General features: G+C 41.6%; 1 protein-coding gene across 14 annotated transcripts in view; it reads right to left on the minus strand.

Moving 5' to 3' along the window:
- The window catches only part of LOC138744075 (adhesion G protein-coupled receptor A1), a 558,919-nt gene that overhangs the window by 434,456 nt on the left and 100,743 nt on the right, over positions 1-23,720 (minus strand). The gene's annotated exons all lie outside the window — the stretch shown is intronic.

Consider the following 23,720-nt stretch of genomic DNA (forward strand, 5'->3'; position numbering starts at 1 on the left):
GTCCATCTTACTTGAGATACTCAAAAAAATTCAATAGGTTGGTCAGGCAGGATCTTTCCTTCATGAAACCATGTTGGACTTAACGTGTCATGCACCTCGAGATACTTCATAACCTCCTCCTTGAGGATTGACTCCAATAACTTTCCAGATTTCAGATTTTTTGTCAGAATACATACATGACATCATATACAACTCTGAGATTCCCTTTTCCTGAAGGCATGGCAAAATTACCACTAATTGGTAGTGCAAATGTAAACCAAATGACTGTGTAATATGGGTAGAGCAAAGAAAATCAATACTACCGATGTCAGACTAATAGGCCTGTAATTTTCTTTTTTCTTCCTCCCTCTTTTAACAGTGGAACAATATTTGTGACCTTCCAATCTCCAGAACCATGGCAGAGCCCATTGATTTCTGGAAAATCATTTCCAATGCTTCCACAATCTCTAAAGCCGCCTCCTTCAGAAGCTGTGGGTGCATCTCATCCGGTTGGGAGACATCTATCTTCAGTCCATTTGCTTACCAAGCACTTTCTCCCTAGTAATCCTGACTGTATTTAATTCTATTCCCTGAGACCTCTGACTATCAGGTAACATTGCTAATGTCTTCCACAGTGAAGACTAATGCAAAATACTCATTTAGTTCCTCTGCCATCTCTTTGTACCCATTATAATTTCTCCAGCATCATTTCCAATTGGTTCAATATCTACCCATTTCTCTATTTTACTCTTCATCTATTTTATTTTAAAACTCTTAATATCCTTTTTATATGTTATTTCCCAACTTCCTTTCATAATCTTTTCTTTTCTAATGATTTTCGTAGTTTCTTTCTGTTTGTTTTTAAAAGTTTCCTATTTTTCCACTAACTTTTGCTTTCTTATACGCCCACCCTTTAGCTTTTATTTTAGCCTTAACCTCTCTTTTTAGCCACATTTGTGCCATTTTTCCTTTCATAATTTTCTTTTTTTGGGAATATATCTATCCTGCACTTATTGTAGAATATCCAATTCTGCTCTGCTCTTCCTCCATCCAGCTTACTTTTCCAGTCAGCTTGGGCGAGTTCCTCTCTCGTACCACTGAAATTTCCTTTGTTATACTGAAATATTGACACACCTGATATCAACTTCTCCTTTTCAAATTTGTATCTAAAACTCAATAATATCACTACTTCCTAAGTGTTCCATTACCTTTAGTTCCCTAATCACCTCAAGTTCATTACACAGCAACTGCCAATCCCCTGGTGGGATCATCGACAAGCTGCTCCAAAAAGCCATCCCGAGTTCCTCCATTTTATTGCACTCCTCAGTTGCCTTATCATTTACTGCCCATGTCCTACCTTAGTTTGTCCTTCCAAAATGCAACACCTCACACTTATCTGCATTAAATTCCATCTTCATTCAAATCTACACATGCATTAATTTGAATCAGAGAATCTTCTTTTCAAATTACCCTACGTTAAGAAGTATCTCCAATTCTATAACTTATTGAGATATGATGGGCACTACCAGTTGCCCCAATAACCACAAGGACGAAGACTGAGGGGAACGATAGGCTCTATTATACAGAAGACTTGAGCTGGCCCGGATCCAAGCTAGGGAAGTGCAGGGAAAAGAGAGATGGCTCGATCATTATGGCCTAGGCCACAGGGGAGAATGTTATCAGGGAGCGGGCCAGTCCATGCCTTTACCAGCCAATGACTATGTACAATACATATCATTACATTCACCCCTTCATTTTAAACAGAGCTCCACCCCACCCCCACCATCTCAACGATCGCTTGTGCCTCCTTCTCGATCGAGGAGTGCCGTACCTCAGGACTGTGGAGGGTGCGGGAGAAAAATGCTACTGGCCTGTCTGCCTGGTTAAGTGTGGTGGCCAGTGTGAAATCAGAGGCATCCCTCTCCACCTGAAAAGAGATGAATTCGGTCCATGGCAGCATCATGGCCTTTGCGATGTCTTCTCAGATCTGATAGAATGTAGTTTGGGCTTCCACCAATAACGGTAAGGTTGTGGACTTAATCAGGGGGGTGGGCCTTATCAGCGTAATTGGGCATCCATTGTGCATAATAGGAAAATAGCCCCAAGCACTTTTAGGGTGTTTGGGACTGGGAGCTCCATAAGAGGTCGCATGCGATTGGGGTCCAGGGCAATGACATCATGTGCCATGACACATCCGAGGAGGACCAGGCGGTCTGTATCGAACATGCACTTGTCCTTATTGTACGTCAAGTTGAGAGACTTGGCCGTATGCAAGAACTATGCAAGGTGTGCGTCGTGGTCGTGCCGGTCATGGCCACAGACGGTGACATTATCAAGGTATGGGAACGTCACCTCACCATCCAATCCAATAACCCTTTGAAAAGCAGAGACACTGTTAGTAACACCGAAAGACACCCGCAGGAAGTGAAAAAGTTCAAAGGCTGTGTAGAGCCGGTCACTCAGGCGAAGGGGAAGTTGATGATAAGCCGACGAGGTCAATGGTCGAAAAGACTCTGTATGTGTGACCTTGTTGACCAAGTCGGCTATCTGGAGTAGAGGGTATGCATCCAACTGGGTGAAGCAGTTGATGGTTTGCCTGCAGTCAATCATCATCCGGGGCTTGTCTGCCCCTCTGACATGAGGACCAGTGCCTTCCAGGGGCTGGAGCTAGGGGCTATGATCCCCTCTGCCAAGAGTCAATGAACCTCAGCACGGATGAACGCCATATCCTCAGCACTGTAGCACCTGCTCTTGGTGGCAATCGGTTTACAGTCCGGGGTGAGGTTTGCAAATAGTGACGGAGGGGCCACCTGCAGGGTGGTGAGGCTGCAGGTTAGTGCCGGAGGCTGGATGCTCAGTTGGGATGGAGGTTCCGTAACCTGTGGATTGCAAATGGTGAGTGGCGGTTGGGGACCCCTGAATGCCATCGTCACACTGAACTGACTCTGGAAGGTGAGGCCCAGGAGGATCGGCGCACAGAGCAGGGGGATGACCAACAACAAAAAGTCATTATAACATTCCCCCCCCACCCCCACCGTCAGAGACGTCGCACAGTACCCCCAGATACAAGTCTGCTGGTCTTTCACCGCCATCGAGACGGATCCGGTCATTGGCCATATGGGGATTGAGAGCCTACGGACCATCTTGGGGTGGATAAAACTTTCGGTACTGCCACTATCAAAGAGGCAGTTCGACGTGCCCATTCACCTCGATCTGCATCATGGAGTTCATGATCGGATGAGGGTTGGCTTGGTTTAAGCTGATTGATGCTAGGATGGGTGCATCGTCTTCATCATCAGTGGGGAGGCCCAATGTCCAAAATGGCGGCCTCTACGTTGATCACGCTGCCAATGTCGATAAAGAAGGCTGAAGTGGAGTCATCTAAGTGGGCTGCCGCTGCAAAGAGGATGGGGGCAGCAGTGAGTAAGATGGCACCCCCTCCCTTACCATGCACATGGCCGACACTGGAAGCTCCTCAGCCATAAACGCCGTTCTGCTTTAGGATGAGGCTCTGGACCAACAGACCCGTTGATAATGGCCCTTTTCCCCACAGCCCAAGCAGGTAGCTCCTTTCCCGGGGCAGAGACATCATAGCTGTCTTGCCTGCCCATAGAAGTGGCATCTCATAGATCCCGGCACCACTGCAGCCACGGTTGGGTCGGCTGTGCCCGACGCCAACTCCCAGGATGGCGGTCCTCGTGGCGGCGTGTACTGGGTAGCCTACTTCTGCCCGCGATAGACTCCGCATGGCGCAGGGCCGAGACTAAATTCCTGGCCAGTTGGATCACCCATTTCAGCGGTAGTTGATCCTCCTCGAGGAGACATTGTCGGATATAGTCTGACCTCAACCCTGAGACGCAAGTGTCCTGGACCAGGTCTTCCATGCACTGGGTCCCCGGCACAGGGGCCGTGGGGTTCCCCAAGCAGTCTTTTCCCAGTGTGATCAGGGCTCAGACGAACTCCTCTACCGACTCACCAGGCTGCTGTTTTCTAGATGCCAGGAGGTAGCGGGAGTACACCTCATTCATTTTGATTTTGAATAGCGCCCATAGCTCAGCCATCACCTCGGTGTAGGTCGCACAGCTTCTGATGGTCTGGAAAGCCCTCTGGCCGACTCTTGCCTGTAGAACAGGCCTCTTCTTTTCCGAGTTGACCACTCCAGCAGCGGCCTCAAGGAAGTTGTTAAAACAACTGATCCACTGTTTGAAGAGTTCCAATGCACCCAGGCCTTGGGGATCCACCTCTAGCCGATTAGGGCACAGCAACTTCTCCATTATCAGAGACGTTAAAATTTACTGTATAATAAATTGATGGGCACTACCAGATTCCCCACCATAAGGACAAAGACTGAGGGGAATGATAGGCTTTATTGTACAGAAGACTTGAGCTGGCCCGGATCCAAGCTAGGGAAGTGCAGGGAAGGGAGAGGTGGCTTGACCTTTATGGCCTAGGTCACAGGAGAGGAGTCAAGGGGAGAGTGTCATCAGAGGGCAGCCAATGACTATGTATAATCCATATCATTACAAGATTTATATGCTCCTCTATCTTTAATCTTTTTCTCATCCTAGACTTTAATCACTTAATTAATCAGGAATCTACCTTGCAATTCATATTGTATCTCTTCGTATTTCTTTGCTCATTTGAAATATTAATTGAAATCTACCTTTTTAAATAAAGATTCCATGTAGAGCAGCAGTGTTGTCCTTTTGTACAGCTTTAATTTGATAAGGTACCTGGAGGCTTGCATCTTTTTAACATTGCCATAAAAATACAAATTTGAAGTAAAAACATAAAATGCTGGAAGTAATCAGCAGGTCAAGCTGCATCTGTGAGAAGGGGAAACAGCTGACATTTCAGATTGTAAACTCTTCATCTTAACTGGAAATGCAAATACTTTGAATTTGCTGACAATCATACAAGACTTTATTGGTTTCACCTGTGTACAAATTTTAGTTTCTTGATAACTTAATTATGGTTTAATTTTTAATAAAGATAAATTAGTAAACTCACCATAATAATTAAGATGAGGTTTGGGATGTTTTGTGGGTGGGGCATCTTGTGCTAAATTCATTTAAAACCCATGTAAAAGGCTGTGTAAACATAATTTGCACTTGGATATAATTTGTGCTTGAGATTCCTCAATCTGATTTATTTAAATTTGGGTGAAATTTGCTGGGAAATCAACTGAAAGTCCACCTCAACATGTCTGAAAAAATGCAAGAGCTCATTGCTGAAATTGTGGATTTTCAAACAACTTTTAAAAAGCCCTCAGTTTCATTGAATCCTAATTTTTCCCAAACATGTTAGTACATGTATTGTAGGAATGGAATTCATTGTCAGGGTCAGAGCTTGAATCAAAGAAACACATTTAGTTATAACTTTGTAATTATGTATATTAAACTATATCAAAGCAGACAACAAAAAAAAATACAACTCTTAAATCAGAGGTGACAGATACAGTAATTATATGTTGCAAAAAGTCATGGTTCGCAACAGTTGCATTAGCCAGTGTTGCATCCATTGTTCACCACTGTTTTGATTTGATAGCTGGATTAATTTGTCAGCCAACAACTCCAGCTGGTTTAATACAATATAGTATGGTGTCATGCTGATCTTTCCTCAGTCAGATGATGCATACATGCAGAGCCTATTTCATTTAACCCAACTTTGCAGTTGTAATGTAGAATCTCTTTTACTTCATGAAATGCCAACATCTCCTGCTAATGAGTAGGGTCCCATGATTACAGATATAGGAAAGTGAAAATATTTACTGAAGTTATTTTCCAATGAAACTGGAACTGAAGAACATTTTTCTGAAGAACATAGTTGTAGTCATGAACCAACAGATCTTGAAATAGAAATTTACTCACACAGTTCCAAATGAAAATTGAAAACATAAAATGAGCATTTGACATCCATTTCTGGGAGTTCCCATTAGTAATATTCTCTCTTTTTTTTTGTATCTGAGGGCATTATTTATTGGTATGGAAGTTCCCACAAGACATCAAAAATAGCACATTCCACAAAATTCATCATCAATTTAATTTAGTTGTGAATTGTCAAGTGTGCCAAGACACAGTGAGAAGCAGGATGACATATTCTTAAGTACAAACAAAACAACTTTTATTAATAATGATTTCAATTTCAAAGGCTAGTATCTCATTCTCTCAACTGTTGGGTTGCATTACCTAGCACAGAAGAGATAATCACTTCTATAATGGTAAAGGCTGCTCCTGCCTCCTTAATAGCTTCCTAGAGAACATGGACATGAGTGCCTACACCCAACTAGGTATCACTGTCCAAATAGACTCTGCTCTTAGCATTGCAGGCCTCTATCCAAGAGCTTTCTCCTAAATACTTTCCTATTGTGGAGCTCATCCAATCCTTTCAAATCAGTATCAGTGACAGGACCTGATCTCCGTGGAGCTGAGAGAGTAGTTTCTCTTAATTTAAGTTCTTCCGAACATCAAACAGCCTCACCTGCATGAATTTTCTTCCTTCATGGAACTTTTGAGGTTACAAAATAATTGATAAGGGTAGGGCTCTGGACTGTCATAAAGCATTTGATGAGATCCCTCAGGGTAGTTTGAGTTTTTTTTTAATGTAGACATACAGTATTGCAACAGGCCCTTTCAGCCTACAAGCCTATGGTGCTCAATTACACCGAATTGATCTACAATCCCTGGTACATTTCAAACAGTGGGAGGAAACTGCAGCACCCAGAGAAAACCTTTACAGACATGGGGAGAACATATAAACTCATTACAGATAGTGCGAGATTTTAACCCTGGTCCCGATCACTGGCACTGTAACAGCATTGGGCTAACCAATAAGCTAACCATGTCATCCAAGTCAGGTCCATAAAACTAAATCTCATAGGATCCATAGTGATTGGTAAATTAGATACAAAAATTACCTTGGACATGGAGGGTAGAGGTAGAGCAGAGTTTTCCTGACTAAATGTCAGTGTTCTGCTTGGTTCAGTGCTTGGAGCTCTATTGTTTGTGTTATATACATATGAATGATTTGTCAGATTAGCAAGTTTGCATAGAATACATAAATTGGTGAAGGTATGGACAATGAGAAAGATTGTCAAAGGATATAGCAAGGTATAATCACTTCAATAATGTAGGTGAGGAACAGCGTATTAAATTATTGCGTCTCCAGATGTGCACACATTGAATCACACAAATTTTCTTTTAATATTTTGCAAGATTTTTAGGCATGCTGAGAATCAAACAAAGCCAAAAAAAATTCTGCATGTAGTTTTATGGTCTCAAGCTGTTACGCTGTCTGACAGAAAATTTGGAGCACAGCCTTAGAATGAACTATTGCTTTGTAGTTTTGTATACAGCACTTCAGTCTTTGAAAATAACATCTAAGAAGGTTTGCTTTGTATTTTTGAGACTCAAAAATTTTCCGAAGGTCTTTTACAAAAGCTAAATATTGAGGATCTAGAAATGCTCACAACACTGCCAGATTCTGTGAGGAAAGAGGCATATTAAAGTTTAAGTACAATCATCTACGTACATATACAAATTAGGAATAGCCTCCTCCACTTTTTACTGTATTTTCATCTCTGCATTCCCATCTACACTTTGCCTCGTACTGCCAAGGACTGGTCTGCCTTTGTATTAAAAATGTTCAAAACTCAGTTTTTCTCATCCTTTGAAGAATTTCTGCCTGAAATGCGTACATTTTTTATTTAAACAGTCATCTTTAGTCTAGATTCTCCTTTCCATCTCTTCATTGTCAAGGCCCCTGATAATCTTGTACAGTTCAATCAGTCTCTCTCATTCTTCTAGACTTTCCAACTTTCTGCCAGAAAGTGGCCCATTCCTAGTTGATGACATATAAAGAGGGAATTGTGCCTGGGAAGAAGTGAGAAAGATTCATAGAAAGGTGAGAAGGATTCACGACTGAAAAAAAATCACAACAACAGAAAATGGAAGGAAGAGTATATACCAAAGATGAAAACTAAATGATTCCCAATGAAGAAAGATTTAAAAATTTAGTATATGTCAAAGACAGAGTAAAATCTAGACTAAGTAAATGCAATTATACTGTATGTACACCAGCATCTTTATTCTGACCAAATTTTAACAAATTGAACTAAAGAGAATTTTGACTTTTATTACTATCCTCCACATATACCCTGCATGCACATCTAATAGTTAAGTTTTGTAGACCAACCTTTAGGGTAAAATTATGGGGTTGACTAGCTCACGCACACTACTTTTGACCGCGGTAAGTAGATGCGTTGTTTGAGGTGTCAGGAGCTGAGATAGGTAGGCGGGTGGCCAGGACTAGGTGGTAAATCTGCAATATGGGTGTCAGGATCTCAGATGGGTGGGCAGCCATGACCTAGGTGGGAGTCTACGGTTGAAGCGTCTGGAGCTCCAATGGATTGGTGGTCAGACCCAAAAATGGGGTGGGGGGGGGGGCTTCATTACTTTTTTTAAGGATGATCATGGTCAGACAATAGGTTACATTAATATCTATCATCTCTTTTGAATAGTAACCTGTCTCTAATCTCCACAATAAACAGGAATTTTAATTCAGAACCTGCAATAAACCTTAAGTTGTGTTATTTCACACATTGAAGATTATATTAAATGTTTTTAATGTTCTCACATCACTTTGAATAGATGTGAAGTACACATCAAGGCAATTTGCTTTCCCACACTTATTTATGAGTGATTCTTATTTTTAAAAGTAATAAATTAACATGCAATTTTGACAAGGCTTATCTAACATGTATGACTTTATATAGGTATATTGAGGGTATAGCAGCTAGGACACATGCCCTGGGTGTCTTTTGCAGGGGGTGCCACAGTCCTCACCTTGCCGAGTCATACCTAGCCCAACAATTAATCTTCATCTCAGGGGTACAGAGCTGCCGAGGCTCACTTGCGTGCCCCAGAATGCTGCTCCGGACCAGCATCTCATTGGGCTGCTTCAGCACCTGGTTCAATGAGGGATCAATGGGCAAAATGCCCACCTTCTTTACCCATAATCCCCACACAGCCGAAACTGTTCTGTCAGTGAAACGCAGAGACGTTCGAGCTGTGTGGGAGATTATGGGTAAGGAAGACAGCCATTTTGGCCATTGATCCTGCATTGAGAGAGGTGTCGGAGCAGCCCAATGAGATGCTAGAGCGTCGAGTTACCAGAGCAGTACTTCAGTGAACTCTGGCAACACTGCACCCAGGGCCGGCACTACCACTGTGAACCAGACCTCAGAGGCAATTGCAAGTAAGACTTTATTTTGCCCTGAAGTGGTAACAACATTTGTTTAAATCCTGCAAAGAACAAGGGGAGAGATTATGTGTGTGAAGTGGGGAATAAAACCGTGCCTGACTTGCCCAATCTTTAGCCGCTGTCAGGTAGCCAGAATACCAGACTGTAAAGCTGCCTATTCTACCCCAATGCGGCTGTTGGGTGGCCACCTGAAAGTGGAGATCCCGGCCAGAGGGAGCACTTACCTAACTCTCCTCCTGTAGGTATATTTTCTGGCTTGGAGAATCCCCCATTGCACCTGAAAGCAGTAGCAGGCAAAGCGGCTAACAGCTTTCAGGTGCCTATCAGTCCCCGCTGGGCCCTGTACTCCCGTGCCGGCCGCTCAAGCCCCATAATCCAGTGACGGGAGGCTGTCAGGCAGTGAGGAGGGAGCTGTCAGGCAACAGAGAGGCAAGCTGTCAGACAGTTGCCCCTGTCCCGTCTCATGAGCGGCGTTTGCTCCGCGGCACCTCTCCCCGCTTTGGACCTTTCAGGTGACAGAACACCACTTTCAGGGTTGCCATCTGAACGTCCCTTCATAGACACCCACAGCTGCTCCGGAGCTGCATTCTCCAGGTGATTCAAGGTCGGTGGGGTGACAGCAATGGTGGTAATGGCGGTGGTCAAGTGTGCCAGGGACTCAGCCACGAGGCCAGGAGAAGGTAGAAGGCCGGGCTGCAACAGAAAAGGGAAGAGGAAGGCCCAGAGCCATCCTTAAGAGACATTTTACAGACTCTGACCCAAATGCAAATTAGGTTGGAGAAGGTAGTGGACAGAAGGGTCAAAGGCATGTCAGAAAAGTTAGACAGGATGGAAGGGGCCCTGGTGAATATAACAAGCAGGGTAAAGAGTAAGAGGAGAAACTGGAGGAAGGGGAATTGCCACAATGGAGCAAGAAATTAACAGTCTCATCTAAGAAAGAGATAAGATATAGGGAAAGTTGGACTTCCTGGAGAACTTCACAAAACGCTGCAACATTACAACAGTGGGATTGAAAGAAGACTCTAAGGGTGGGGGGGGGGGAAGAGAGGAAATTTATTTTCAAAAAAAGAGAAAGCAATTCAGTTTATAAATATCCTGCTAGCACTAAATGGTGGACCAAGTGGAAAAGAGTAAAATGGGCAATAAAAAATTATTAAAACTGATAGACTGGGAGGACTTGGATTTCTGTGTTTTATAAAGAATGGGCTATTGATTGTTTTCTGATTTTAAAAAATGATAAAAGATGTTATATGTAAGGGTCTGTGGGTTCTGGGACTAGATGAGTGGAGGGTTAGAATGGAGAGTCACGGTGACCGCATAGTAAGGGGTAATGGTGGTGAGAGGAGAAGAGTGACTGCCAGAGGTGTGAGCAGAGGGCAGCTGTGACTTTTGTATGATGTGTGTGGGCTATGTGTTCCCTTTATTATATGGAAGGGTATGGTTGTGATTGTCTCTTGGGGTGCAAGAGGTCTCAGGTTCAAATCCCGGACGAGCTCCCATAAAATGTTTCAAGCCCAGAGGACCCCAAAACCCAACAGCAATATATATTCACCAAGACAAATAGTTACTTAAACAAAAGTTGATTTTAATAATTTTTAAACATGAAAACAGAATTACACTTTAACTTATCACTATTAACTTACTTTACTTAACTTAACCTCCTTCTAATTCTAAGCGCACTTGTATGTAATATCTGTCCAAGTTCAGAAAAGTTCTTTGGTTCACAGTTCAATCTCACTTCTCATTCTTTCAGTTTACTGGTTGCAGGCAATTCTTGTACTGTGCACAGAATTTAAAATTTAAAAAGATCACCAGGCTTTGGTGCTTGAAAGGTATTTACCTTTGGATGGATACCACTCAGGAAGGTTCTTGTTGGTTTTCAGGGAGAGATTTGTTGTTCTATGACGTCCACAACTGATGAACTTCCATCAGTCACCTCAGTACCTTGTTGAAGAAACTTGCCCCATCAGGGTTCTCCAGATGATAACCCCTTTCTTTCAGGTCGCCACAGAGTTTCTTTTTGTTTCTCTTATTCCAAGTGAAACATTAGATAGCCAGTCCTCTCCTCTTGCATGAACCACAAGGACTTTGACCAGGCTGTCTTCCAAAAGCTTGCCAGCTTGTCGTGTTTCAGTCCCAGCAACTTCTGCTGGCTGACCTGTCAAGTGATCTCTGCTTTTCTCTTCTTCTTTCAAATTGAGACTGAGAGAAAGCCTATTTGACTCTCTCTGCTTGCAAAACCACATGATCCTCTAACAACAGCAAAACTCTCCTGCAGACAATAGCAGCTCCAGTCTGTTGTTTCATCTGTTGCCTTGATAAACAATAATCCTTTAATAACATCATTTGAGCACCGTTCAAAGCTCTTGCAAAAAGGTGTGAGCAGCCACTATGTCTCCAATATTTCAAATTAGATGTTTAAAGTGTTTGCATGTAACCTACTCTAACAAACCTTTCCCAATTTATCTACTAAAAACATTTCTATATACTCTGTCACAGTATATATGTTGTGTTGGATTTGTGGTGTCTTATTTCCCCCAAGGGCCTATTGCAGCTTGGATGGAGTGGAACAATGGGCAGATGGTAAGAGATTGCGTCTGCGGTGTGGGGGGGGGGGGGGGGAGAGCGGGGAGTGGCAGTGGAGATGGAGGGAAAACATTTAGGGAGGGAGCTTTGGTGCAATGGTTAAAAGTATAAAGTATGTTACTTTCAATATTTACGGCTTAAACGGACAAGAGTCTTGGCACAAACATTAAAAAAAATGAGGATAGATCTGGCCTTCCTCCAAGAGACGCATTTAACAGAGTAGGAGCATCAGAATCTAAAAAGGGTCAGATCATATCCTCCTCATTTGTCTCAAAGGCAACGGGGGAAGCAATTCTAGTGAAGAAGAGTATTCCAGTGCAGGTTCAGAGGGTGATTACAGAAAAAACAGGATGATTCGTTGTGGTGCACTGTCAGATATATTCAGAATGTCTACATCCCCAATTTTGATTATATAAAATTTATACAGGAGATTTTCCTTCAATTGGCAGAGACAAATGAAAATATTCTACTGGAGGCAACTTTAATCTATGTTTGGATCCAGTGCTGGATAATTCCACAAAATGAATAACTAGGACTAGATTGGCAAAAGCCACCATTGACTGCATGAGAGAGCAGAATTTGATAGATGTGTGGCAGAAAAAACATTCAAGGGAGAGTGATTACTTGTTTTAATCAAAGTAACATGACTCCTATTCTCGAATGGACTTTTTTTCTGGCTTAAGCCCATATAGGAGGATAGGATCATGGAAGATGAGTATGGGGCAAGGTTTCTCTTGGACCATTCCCCCCTGGTTTTGACTGTAGAAATGTCAGATAAGCAAAACATAGCATATAGGTGGCATCTTAACACTTGTTGACATAAAAGCTGAAATAGCCTTGTTCTGTGAGGCCAACTGCCCCTCTACTCCAGATAACTTCCTTCTGTGGGACACCCTTAAGGCATACTTGAGGGGCCAGATAATTGGGTATGCAAAGACTGTCGAGAAAAATTATATGAGGGAGGTGGAGAAATTGGAAAAGGACATATACCCAATTTGAGAAGGATTTTAAGAAATCACACTCAGAGGACTACTATAGAGCTCTTAAATACAAGAAATTGGAATATAATACGCTTCAGACGTATCGTATAGAGAAGGCCTTTATGAGGTTAAGGCAAAAATATTACGAGTTGGGGGAAAGAGCTTACAAGGTCTTTGCTTGGCAGTTAAGGGCAGAACAAGCCTCTAGAACAATCAATGCAATACATACAGGAAATGGCCAGATCTCATATAAACCAAAGGAAATTAATGAGACCAGAGAATTTTATGAAGGACTGTATAAATCTGAATTGACTGGGAATTCTAATCAAACGGACGAGTTTCTGGCCAGAGTAGATCTCCCAAATTTAAGCCCATGGGAGGAGGAGTGACTAGACCTTCCTCTTACAGAGCAAGAGCAGAGGAAAGCATTGAGTGTGCTACAAGCTGGCAAATCTCCAGGGCAGGATTGATTCCCACCTGAGCTCTATCGAGAATTTAAGGATTTACTAATGCCTTTGTATAGGGAGATGATAGATCAGGCAAGGGAGACACCGACCCTCCTGGAATCTTTCACAATGGCGACTGTTACAGCGATCTTAAAGAAGGGTAAAGATCCACTTTTGCCCTCTTCTTAAAGACCCTGGCAAAGGCCCTGGCAAACAGATTTGCATTACATTTACCAAAATTAATAAATAAAGACCAGGCAGGCTCTGTGCAGGGGAGGCAAGCAGCAGATAACATTGGCAGACTGTTGAGTATAATGCATCTGGTACAAATCAAGAATGAGAGGGGATTGGTAGTTTCCCTGGATGCTTTTGATAGACTGGAGTGGGAATTTTTATTTAATGTGCTGAAGAAGGTGGAATTAGGGCCAACTTTTCAAAATTGCATTAGGGCGCAATACCATGCACCCAAGGCAAAGGTTACAACCAATGGAGAAATGTCTTCAGCTTTCCCACATACCAGATCTAGTAGACAAGGGTGCCCGCTATTTCTTACTGCTAGCGATGGAACCAGTTGCTGAGACCATTCGCCAGGATCCAGACATTAAATACAGTAAAACCTCGTTAGAACATGGTAGCTGGGGTCCAAGATTTTGTACCGTGTTACAGCCGAGTTGCGGAACAGACGCATATATGTCAGAGTGCGCATGGATAAACCCAAATATTACCAGTTTTTGAAGGATCTGCTATCTATAACTAACAATTTCAATGAAAGAAAGCAAGCGCATTCTGATATTCTGAACTTTAGTCAACTTATTTTACAGAAAAATTGAGTTTTTCCCCAATATTTTCCTTCAAAATGACCATTTAAAAGGAGCCGCCATTACAGATCAAAGCAATATGTAACGTGGACGCTGATAGATGATGTGACTTCCAGCACCAGGGCTTCATATAGTGATTCTTGATCATACTTGCAATTAAATTGCAGTTAAATTTTCACAAGTTGAGCCAAGCAAAAGAACATAATTAATGCGGCACTATTTGATCAAGCGCAGTGTTAAATTGGTGAGCAGTAAATCGACTCACAGTAATGGAGGTAATTTATGCAGATTAACACCTTCAAAGAAACTAAATTCAACCTGTAAATACAAAATATCAGTCAAACACATCTATTAAAAATAATTTAAGTATTTAATTTATAATTTCAATTGGTTCCCTTTGTCATCTTGATCAAAGAAATGGATTTTGAGGGCAAAACGCATATCAATAATCTGTCAAACCCATCCTTTTTTCCATCCATCTATCTTCCAAAATTTGCAAAGTTTGGGGTGCACAGACACCCGCACTATGCGATTCCGCAGATTAACGAATCGCGTAATAACGAGGTTTCAGTGTATTATAGAGTGGGCCAGGAGGAGCACAAAATCAACATATTTACTAATTATGTTCTGATATATCTGACAGACCCTGTGACTTCTTTTCCTCGACCGCATCTTGTATTGGAGGACTATGGGAAACTCTCCGGGTAAAAGATCAATTGAGGAAAAAGTGAGGTGATGCCACTCAGCGAGGGGAATTATAGACAACTTAAAGAAAATAGCAATTTAAAGTGGCCATAGGAGGGGATCAAATGCCTGGGAGTTAATATTGATGGAAACTTGAACAATTTATACGTTAAATTACACCTCCTTGCTCGAGAGAGTCAAGAAGGATTTAAATAGATGAATGTCGCTGCCCATAACATTAGTGGGCAGGGTTAACAGCAACAAAATGAATGTGTTTCCAAGATTCCAGTATCTTTTTCAGACACGGCCTGTGCTGTTATCCTGAGATTTCTTCAAACAGTTACTACACAAGGTCAGAATGTTTCTCTGGAATGGTAAGGTGGCAAGGGTCTTTATGTAAAAATTAACATGGAAAAACAGTCTTGGCAGATTGAGGATGCCAGACTTTAAAAAATATTATTGGACAGCCCAGTCGAGATACATCGCCTCTCTCTTCCAGGGAGATGTACCATCTTGGGCACAAATTGATCTGCATCGAGTGGGCGAGAGAAGAGCAGAGAACTTTATTTATAAATGGGACGCTAAATTGCTGTCAGGAAAGAAGGGCAGCCCCATATTAAAACAAGTGATCAATATCTGCAACAAAATTAACCAATATTTGAATATAAAAGTAGGGTTGTCCCCAAAGACATCCCTGACTCCTAATAAATTAACACCATTAACGGTCGGTAACAAGATCCTAGACACCTGGCGCAGTAATGGTATCAGGTGCATAAAGGATTGTTATGAGCAGGGGCAATTAATGTCGTTTGAGCAACTCAAAAATAAATATGATTTGCCAAATCAGACTTTTCACTGCTATCTTCAAATAAAATCTTTTTTACAGGCGTATTGAGTCCAAGTATGGCCCTACCTTGGAACAGTGCCATAGAGACTATGATTCGAAGGGGGAAGTGGAAAGAAATTATTTTCTGCAATGCATTTTCTGCTCCAAATCAGGACTCCATAGATCGAGAGAAAGATGGGAGTCGGACTTGGATATTGTAATTGATGAGAGATGCTGATCCAACTTTTGCCGGGACAGCATGACCACGGTCATCAATGCAAAGTACAGGTTTGTGCAATATAATTTATTGCCACAGAAAATAAACAGGTCAAAATCTGGGACCAATGCTTCAGACGCGGCTGGGATAATCATGCACGCAACCTGGTCGTACCAAGGTGAGGCTCTTTTGAGAAGAACTAGGGCAAGTCCAAGAGAAAAATCATAGGTGAACGATTCCTGCAGGACCCAGAGTTGTTCCTGTTGGGGAACATAATGGACATAAAGCTTACAATGAACCTGTGGTGATTGCAGGAGCTGAAGGAAATCACTGCTACTACACCGATGGTGGTTAATGTCTGTTTTTATTCAAATTCAGCACGTCCCTTTAAGGGCAACATGAGTTCAATCACCTGGTGTATTGTGACATCATAATCGCTGCCCAGAGAAACCTCTGACGACGCCATTTCCCCATAGCTGCCCCGCCACGTGGCGATACAAGCAGGGCTGGTTCACCGTGAGGATGTGTGCCGCCACACTGTCCAAATTTCAAATCCAATTTGCATTCATCACATTGGCAGTGGTCAGGAAGTGCATTGCGGCTATCTGGAAGTCTGACTTTGGTCTTAGATTCAAATTAAGGATTATGGAAATGCAGAGCTGTGTTCCCCTGGAGATGGTAACTTATAATTTGAGAAACAACTATGACACTTTTCGAAGGATTTGGCAGCCAAACATGCGGCACAGAGGTGTATGGTGGTGATTGATTCCCTGCATGGTGTCCTCTTCCTCGCACTAATCCCGATCAAGACAGGAATATATATCGGACTGTCGATCACCTACCGAGCAGCAACAATTCCTGTTACTTGATTATTATTTATTATCCTGGTGTAAACTTTTCTGTTGTTGGTCGAAGTCTGAATGAGCTGTCCTGTGTTAGATGTGGGGGTGACTGGAAAAGACTGTATGCAGTCGATTGAGAATGGAGTGTATGCAAATCTGAATACAAGCAGCCAGGATGGCACTAACATTGTATATGGCTGTACAAGCTTGCGTGAAAATATAAATAAAATGTAAAAAAAAAGAGAATGAGGTCACTGCTTCTGCCCAGTAGGCCGAGTTTCCCACTACTGCCCAGTAGACCAAGGGTTTTTTTTAAATACTTGCTCAATTTACAACTTTATTACCAGGTGATTGGGGTGTTTTAAAACATTTTGGGTTGTTGTTAGGAGGCCAGGGCAGCCCAAAAATGGGGATCGACTTATACACCATAAAACCATTAAAATGAATCTAAAAAGGGGAGGTCAACCTATCTGCCGGTTGACTTGTACATCAAGATATACAGCAATTGCATACATGAAATCAAAATGAGTATTGTATTCAAAAAACATTCAAATAATGCTTTGAATTGGCCTGTTTTTTAAACTTCACATTTTCAAATGTAACTGAATTGTATATTTGTACTAGGATGATGAGCCTAGTTGGAAAACATCCAAGTTTATCCAATAATTTCTTGCCCTCCTGACATAGTCTAATTCACTGAAATCCCAAGACAGGATACATAGCATAATCCACTTGAGTAAACAATGGCCTGAGCATAAATTTAAAATCCTTCAGCAGATCTCTGGAGAAAACTAAGATTTCAGGATACATATGTACATTAAAGCCTGGGTGAAAAATAAATAAAAATGTGCTTGCACAATCAAGCTTTTGGTCCTTAAAAATAGCAGAGAACCCAGTACAATGTGGCAACAGAAATTTATTCACATTGCTTTCAGCTAATTGTGACAAATGTAGCAGTCAATGGAACTTAATAGTCCATATTGTAAAGGTGCATAATAGATTTCTTTTACACGACAATAAAACCCTCTCTGTGCAATAAAACCCTCTCTGTGCATTAAATTCAATATAATTACAATTTTATAAATAATCCAAGATGTTGGAATCTAAAACTCATACACTTTAGTTCACTTTAACCTCTGCATTTACATAGGTCTCTGCCACCCACCCTGAGGTGCTTTCAAAGCGTTTTAAGCACTCCTCTTTTTAATAATTTCTCTTTTCTGAGATTCAGCATGAGAATTTTCTCCATTTTCTTCCAAGTTAATAAACAGAAATATCACATTAAAAAGGAAATGGAAGATAGTATAAATGAATTAAATGCAATAGCTGTGTAAAAATGTAGAAATCAAATAAAGTTCAGTTTTGCAATTCTTACAAAACCTTTAGATGAAACATACTTTGAGGAGCATAAAATAATGAGTAATATTCTAATATTCCTTTATTGCAAAAACAGGAGACAATGGGGTACTATGATGAAAAAAAAGTCACTAACTAGCTCTTTCCTCTCTAATTAGGTACTTGCATCTTTTGAAAGCTGTAAGCAATTAATCTATAAAAAAATAACCAGAAGGTTGACTCAGATTTCTGTAGCAAAAAGGAGAATGAATCATTATTATTTGCCCTATTTTCTAGTTTGTACTTCACTGCCAGATGTTTCTATTGAGTAACAACTGCTTTCTATCTGCACAATTTGGTTATGGTAAAATCTATTATTCCTTTTAATTTTAAAAGTGAACTATTAAAGAATGATATTCATTATATTGGCTAAGAACAAGGGTTAAACCAACTTGAAGATGATTTAGAATGCTATGGTGGTGTTAGCAATTCATATTTGAATTGGGAAGCTAGTTTGGAATGGAAAGCCATGCACAGAGTCATGCAATAAAACAACATGGAACCAGACCCTGTGGCCCAAAACATTTATGATGACCAAGTTGCCCATCTGAGTTAGCCCCACTTGACCGTGATTTGCCCTTATCCCCAAAACCTTCCCTATTAATGTACCTGTTAAAATGTCCTTTAAATGTTGTAATTCTACTCACCTCACTAGCTTCCTCTGGGATCTTATTCTATATGCAGTACCAACCACCCTCAGTTTGGAAAAATATTCCCCTCAAATCTCTTTAATATTTGTTCCCTCCCACCTTAAAACTTTTCCTATTTATCTTATCTATGTGTTTTATGATTTATCATCAACTTCCTATGTTCCAAGGGAAGGGGCCCTAGCCTATTCAATCTCCCCTTACAACTGAAGTCCCCCTGTCCTAAGAACATTCTTATGCATCTTCTTTGTATCCTTTCCAGATTAATAACATACAAACCAAAAAGATATAATTTATTGCATAAATCTCCCTCAAACAATGCAAAACTCAAAGCACCAGCTGGTTTTTCATATTTAAATATAAAATAGATAATAAAAGAAATTGAGAATCCAAAGAATTGAGAAGATATCCCAATGCATGTTTAACGCATAACTTGATATAGACACAAAATAATGTCAGGACACCTGTATATTATAATGAATTCACCAGTGATGACTGTATCATTAATTGGCTAGGTTGTTCAAAAGTAGATCATTATTGTGTATACATAGCTTAATGTTAGCCTAAATGCACCTAGTTTTGTGACTAGAGGAAGGACTGACAATAGAAAAAACGTTAAAAGATTTGTACAATGAAATGCTTAGCACTTTGCAAAATCTATCAAGAGAGGTTGTGCTTGAAGAAATCTAGCCTCACTTGCAGAACTTGAAAGGTATTCATCACCAAATCTATGAGAACATGTCAGCACTAATCTATGATGCTTGATGTCATCGTTTTCATGAGCAGAAGCCACCCATTGTTGAAGTGCAGGGTCAGATTGCAGTCATCATGGCCATGTACATGCACGTTCACGTATAGTGTTACTTTATTTGGAGGGACAGTTTCAGGCCCCAAATGGTGGTGATGGATGAGGTTAGGGTGCAAGTGTAGCACTTTCTGTGGGCACAGTGGTTGGTCCCAAGGGAGATATTGGTGGGAAGGGAGGAGTGGATAAGGGAATTGTGGAGGATGTCGTCCCTGAGGAAGGCAGAGAAGCAAATATGTTTGTGGTGGTGGGATCACATAGTAGGTGGTGGAAATGGTGGAGGGGAATATGTTGGATTCAAAGGTAGGTGAGGATAAGGGGAATCCTTATCTTGTGTACGTGGTTGTGGAGGGTAATAGGGCAGATGTGCAGGTAATGGAAGATATGAGGCTGAGAGTTGAGTTGATGGTAGTAGAGGGGAAATCACATTATTTTGAATAAGGAGGATATGTCAGATGATCTGGTATTTAAGACTTCATCCTGGGACCAAATATGACTCAGATGGAGGAGTTGTGAAAAAGGAATGGAATCCTTCCAGGGATTGAAGCGGTGTAGTCAAGGTAGCTATGGGAGATGATGAATTTGTTGAAAACATCTGTCCAGAGTTTATCTACTGAGATGTAGTGTGTCCCAATAGTCCAGCAACCTCCCCCAGAACTACTGAAGTTCAGGAACACCTTACATGTCTTTCCAATGTTGTAACTCGTCCCATGATGGCTATCAGCTAAACAGGCCAGTCAGAATAACTGTCATGGTGGGGAGGGTAAGTTTTGAGACAGCAGTGAATGAGAAATTGGAGGTGAAATTACTGAAATGAGCCCTCAAATGACAGGGTTAGGAGGCCTCCTCCTAGCCTGTTCCAACTCCGCATCCTGCGGCTCAGTTGCATGTAGATAATTGGAAAGGAATATAAATATCATCACTTTTGAAGGTGCACATTAAAAATTGCAAATATTACACATTTGTGTTCATCCTACTGCTTAATGAATATAGGGGAGGGGTTTACTTCCTGCATGATGAGTATAATACAGTAAAAACACCAGTTTCCAGAACCTATAGTGATTGGTAGAATCCAGTTGCTTGAGATTGTATGTTGCATGATTGGCAGACTAACAGTGAGGTACGCCAAAAAAAACGTGTGTTTTTTTTCCTATTTATTTTCCACAATTTGTTTGCCAGTTGCTTGAGGCTGCCAGTTGATTGAATTTCAGATAATAAGGTTTTACTGTATTATCATGTGGCAAAGTTGCAAGGGTTGCAGGAGACCTTTACAAATCTTAACATTGGCTCTGCTGAGTAATCCACAGAAGTCCAAAATGTGAAAGCATTGTTACTGCACATTAGCAGTCTGTTCTGTCACCTTTTGTGTTTGCGCTGACCACCTTTACAAATAATCATTCTAGCATCAGATAACTGATCAGCCAGGAGCCATCCTTTGGATTTTTCTGTGGTTCAAGTGTGGTTGACCTTTAAATTACCAGAGAACCAAGCTGAATAACTCTAGGCGGAGTATCAACCACTGGCATCCATTAAATTCTGCTTCTCGGCAAGCACAAGACAATAAATGGAAGTGTGTCATCCCTTTTGTTGATTTCTGTGTCTGTGAAGTTCCTCCAGCATTCTTGCTTTTTACTCAAAACTTTATCGTCTATGGATGCTGCAATAGCTGCTGAGTTCCTCCAGAATTTCTGTTTTTACTGCTTTTCCAGTAAATGGTACCATGTAACCCAGGGAGGTCTGGAATCCAAGACAGTTTAATGTTGTCTCTGCCTGGTGCTCTTGGGCAAGACTGAATGAAATGTAGTTGGCTGTGGTTCAGTGATCTCCCATGTTTAGTTGATAGCAAGCAGTGTGACACTGCACATACCATCTCACTCCAGCACAGACAGAGAAAGGCACTAATAAAAAGACATTGCCCCAGGCCATCTTGGTAGCCTCTGGCTACGCGGCTCTTGATACAATGGTAACTGCAGCATGGTAAATTTCAAATGGGCAACTTCACAGGATTTTTTTTTGTTGCAGAGATTCAAGTTAACAAATTATTTCCTGAGTGTATCTCCTCCTTCTTCTCACTGTCTTTCCTGCCCTGCATTCCCTCAACTCTTTTTCTGGTCACCAGGTAGTGCAAGGTTAATACTTGTTGATACATTCGAGTCCACATGCAATTGACTTATACAGAAATTTGGAGAAAAACATAAAATAATAATTCTACTATTCTGTTGCTTTCTACACTTGTACAACTTAAAACACATTCAAAAGTACCTAACAGCTGTGAACACAGCAAAGCTTAGAAAAATTACTTTGGTACTGCCTCATGCAGCCATGATGTCTCATTCCACTTTCTCCAGATTAAAGGCATAGCCATGGCTATATAGGCACCAACAATGCCTGACTTTTATTGGCTAGATGGAGCAATCCATGCTACAAGCAATTTTCCATGTCCAATTGTCAGCTTTTGTCTGTTGGTCTGAGTGCTCCTCCTAGCTCTTTCTTTCCTCTCCCCAGCCTTTTAATTCAGTTACCTGCCTGCCTTTTACTCATATCTTGCAGGAGATTTATAGAGCTGTAACATTACTCCTTGACTCTTGAACTCAATTCCCCCAACTAATGAAGGCAAATACACCATAAGCATTTTATCTAACCTATCAACCTGTGCAGCCACCTTGAGAGAGCATGGATTTGGACATGAATGTCTCTTTGTTCTTCCACATACTTAAGAATCCTGACATTAACCTTGGACTCTGTCTTCAGGTTTGACCTTCCAAAATATACCACTTCATACTTAACTGGATTTAACTTCATCTGTCAATTTTCTAGCTCTGCATCCTATCTACCCTGTGGTAACTTACAACAGCCTTCTACTCTTTTCACAATACCTGCAACCTTCATATCATCTGCAAACTTACTGACTCATCCTTCTTTTTCATTCAGATCATTGATAAAAATCACAAAGATCAAGGCTCCCTGTAGAATTCCACTAGACACTGAACTCCGACAAAATATATTCTATCTATTAATATCTTTTGCTCTCTATAGCCAAGTCAATTCTGCCAACTTCCACCCTGATCTCAAATTCACTTGATCCAACTCTAGCAACACTCTCCCTTTCATTGATCTCTCTGTCTCCATCTCACAAGGGAACTCGAGATAGCATCATCTATAAACCCACTAACTCCTACAGCTACCTTGACTACACCTCTTCCTACTTTGTCCCCTGTAAGGATTCTATACCATTCTCTCAATGCCCCCGACTGCATTGCATCTGCACCCAGGATGAGAACTTCCATGCCAGATTATCAAAGATGACCTTCTTCTTCAAACATGCCTTTCCCTCTACCACCATCAACTTGGCACTCACCCACAGATCCTCCATTACCCGCACATCTGCCCTGGTCCCCTCTGCCCCTATGCAGAACAAGGACAGGATTCCTCTTGTCCTCACGGACCACCCCACCAGCCTCCACATCCAACATATCCTCCTCCGCCATTTCCACCACCTACGATGTATTCCCACCACTGGATACATATTCCCCTCTCTTCCTTTAGCAGAAACCACTCCCTCCATGATTCCTTTGTCCACTCCTCCCTCCCTGCCAATCGTCCCCTTGGGAACTACCCCTGTGACTGCAGGAGATGCTCCACTTATGCCCACACCTCCTCTCTCAGCACCATTCGGGGCCCCAAACAATTCTTCCAAGTGAAGCAACATTTCACTGATGAATTTGCAGGGGTCATCTACTGTATCTGGTGCTCCAGCTATAGTCTCTTCTACATAGGAGAGACTGGACACAGACTGGGAGATCGCTTTCTTGAGCACCTCGGTTCTGTCCACCGCAATAGTATGGATCTCCCAGTGGCCACACATTTCAATTCACAATCCCATTCTCTTGGTGACACATCTGTCGATGGTCTCTTGCACTGCTAGACTGAGATCACCTGTAAATTAGAGGACCACAACCACATCTTCCGTCTGGACACCTTCCAAATGGAAGGCATTAATATCAACTTCTCTAGCTTTCATTAAAACCCACCACCACCCCCTGCGTCTGTCATCTCTTTTTTTTCCTTTCTCCTTTTGAACAGACATGATAAATTCTCACCTAATCTCTTATCACATCCAATTAACATCTTTTGTTGGTCTGGATTCCTCCCTCATTGCTTGAATTCTGAGACTTTCCTGCTTCTGCTTTTTTGCTCAGGGCTAAAATGTCATCGATATATCTTTGTCTCCTAT

Source organism: Narcine bancroftii, chromosome 10 (genome assembly GCF_036971445.1).
Source record: "Narcine bancroftii isolate sNarBan1 chromosome 10, sNarBan1.hap1, whole genome shotgun sequence".
NCBI classification, from domain to species: Eukaryota; Metazoa; Chordata; class Chondrichthyes; order Torpediniformes; family Narcinidae; genus Narcine; species Narcine bancroftii.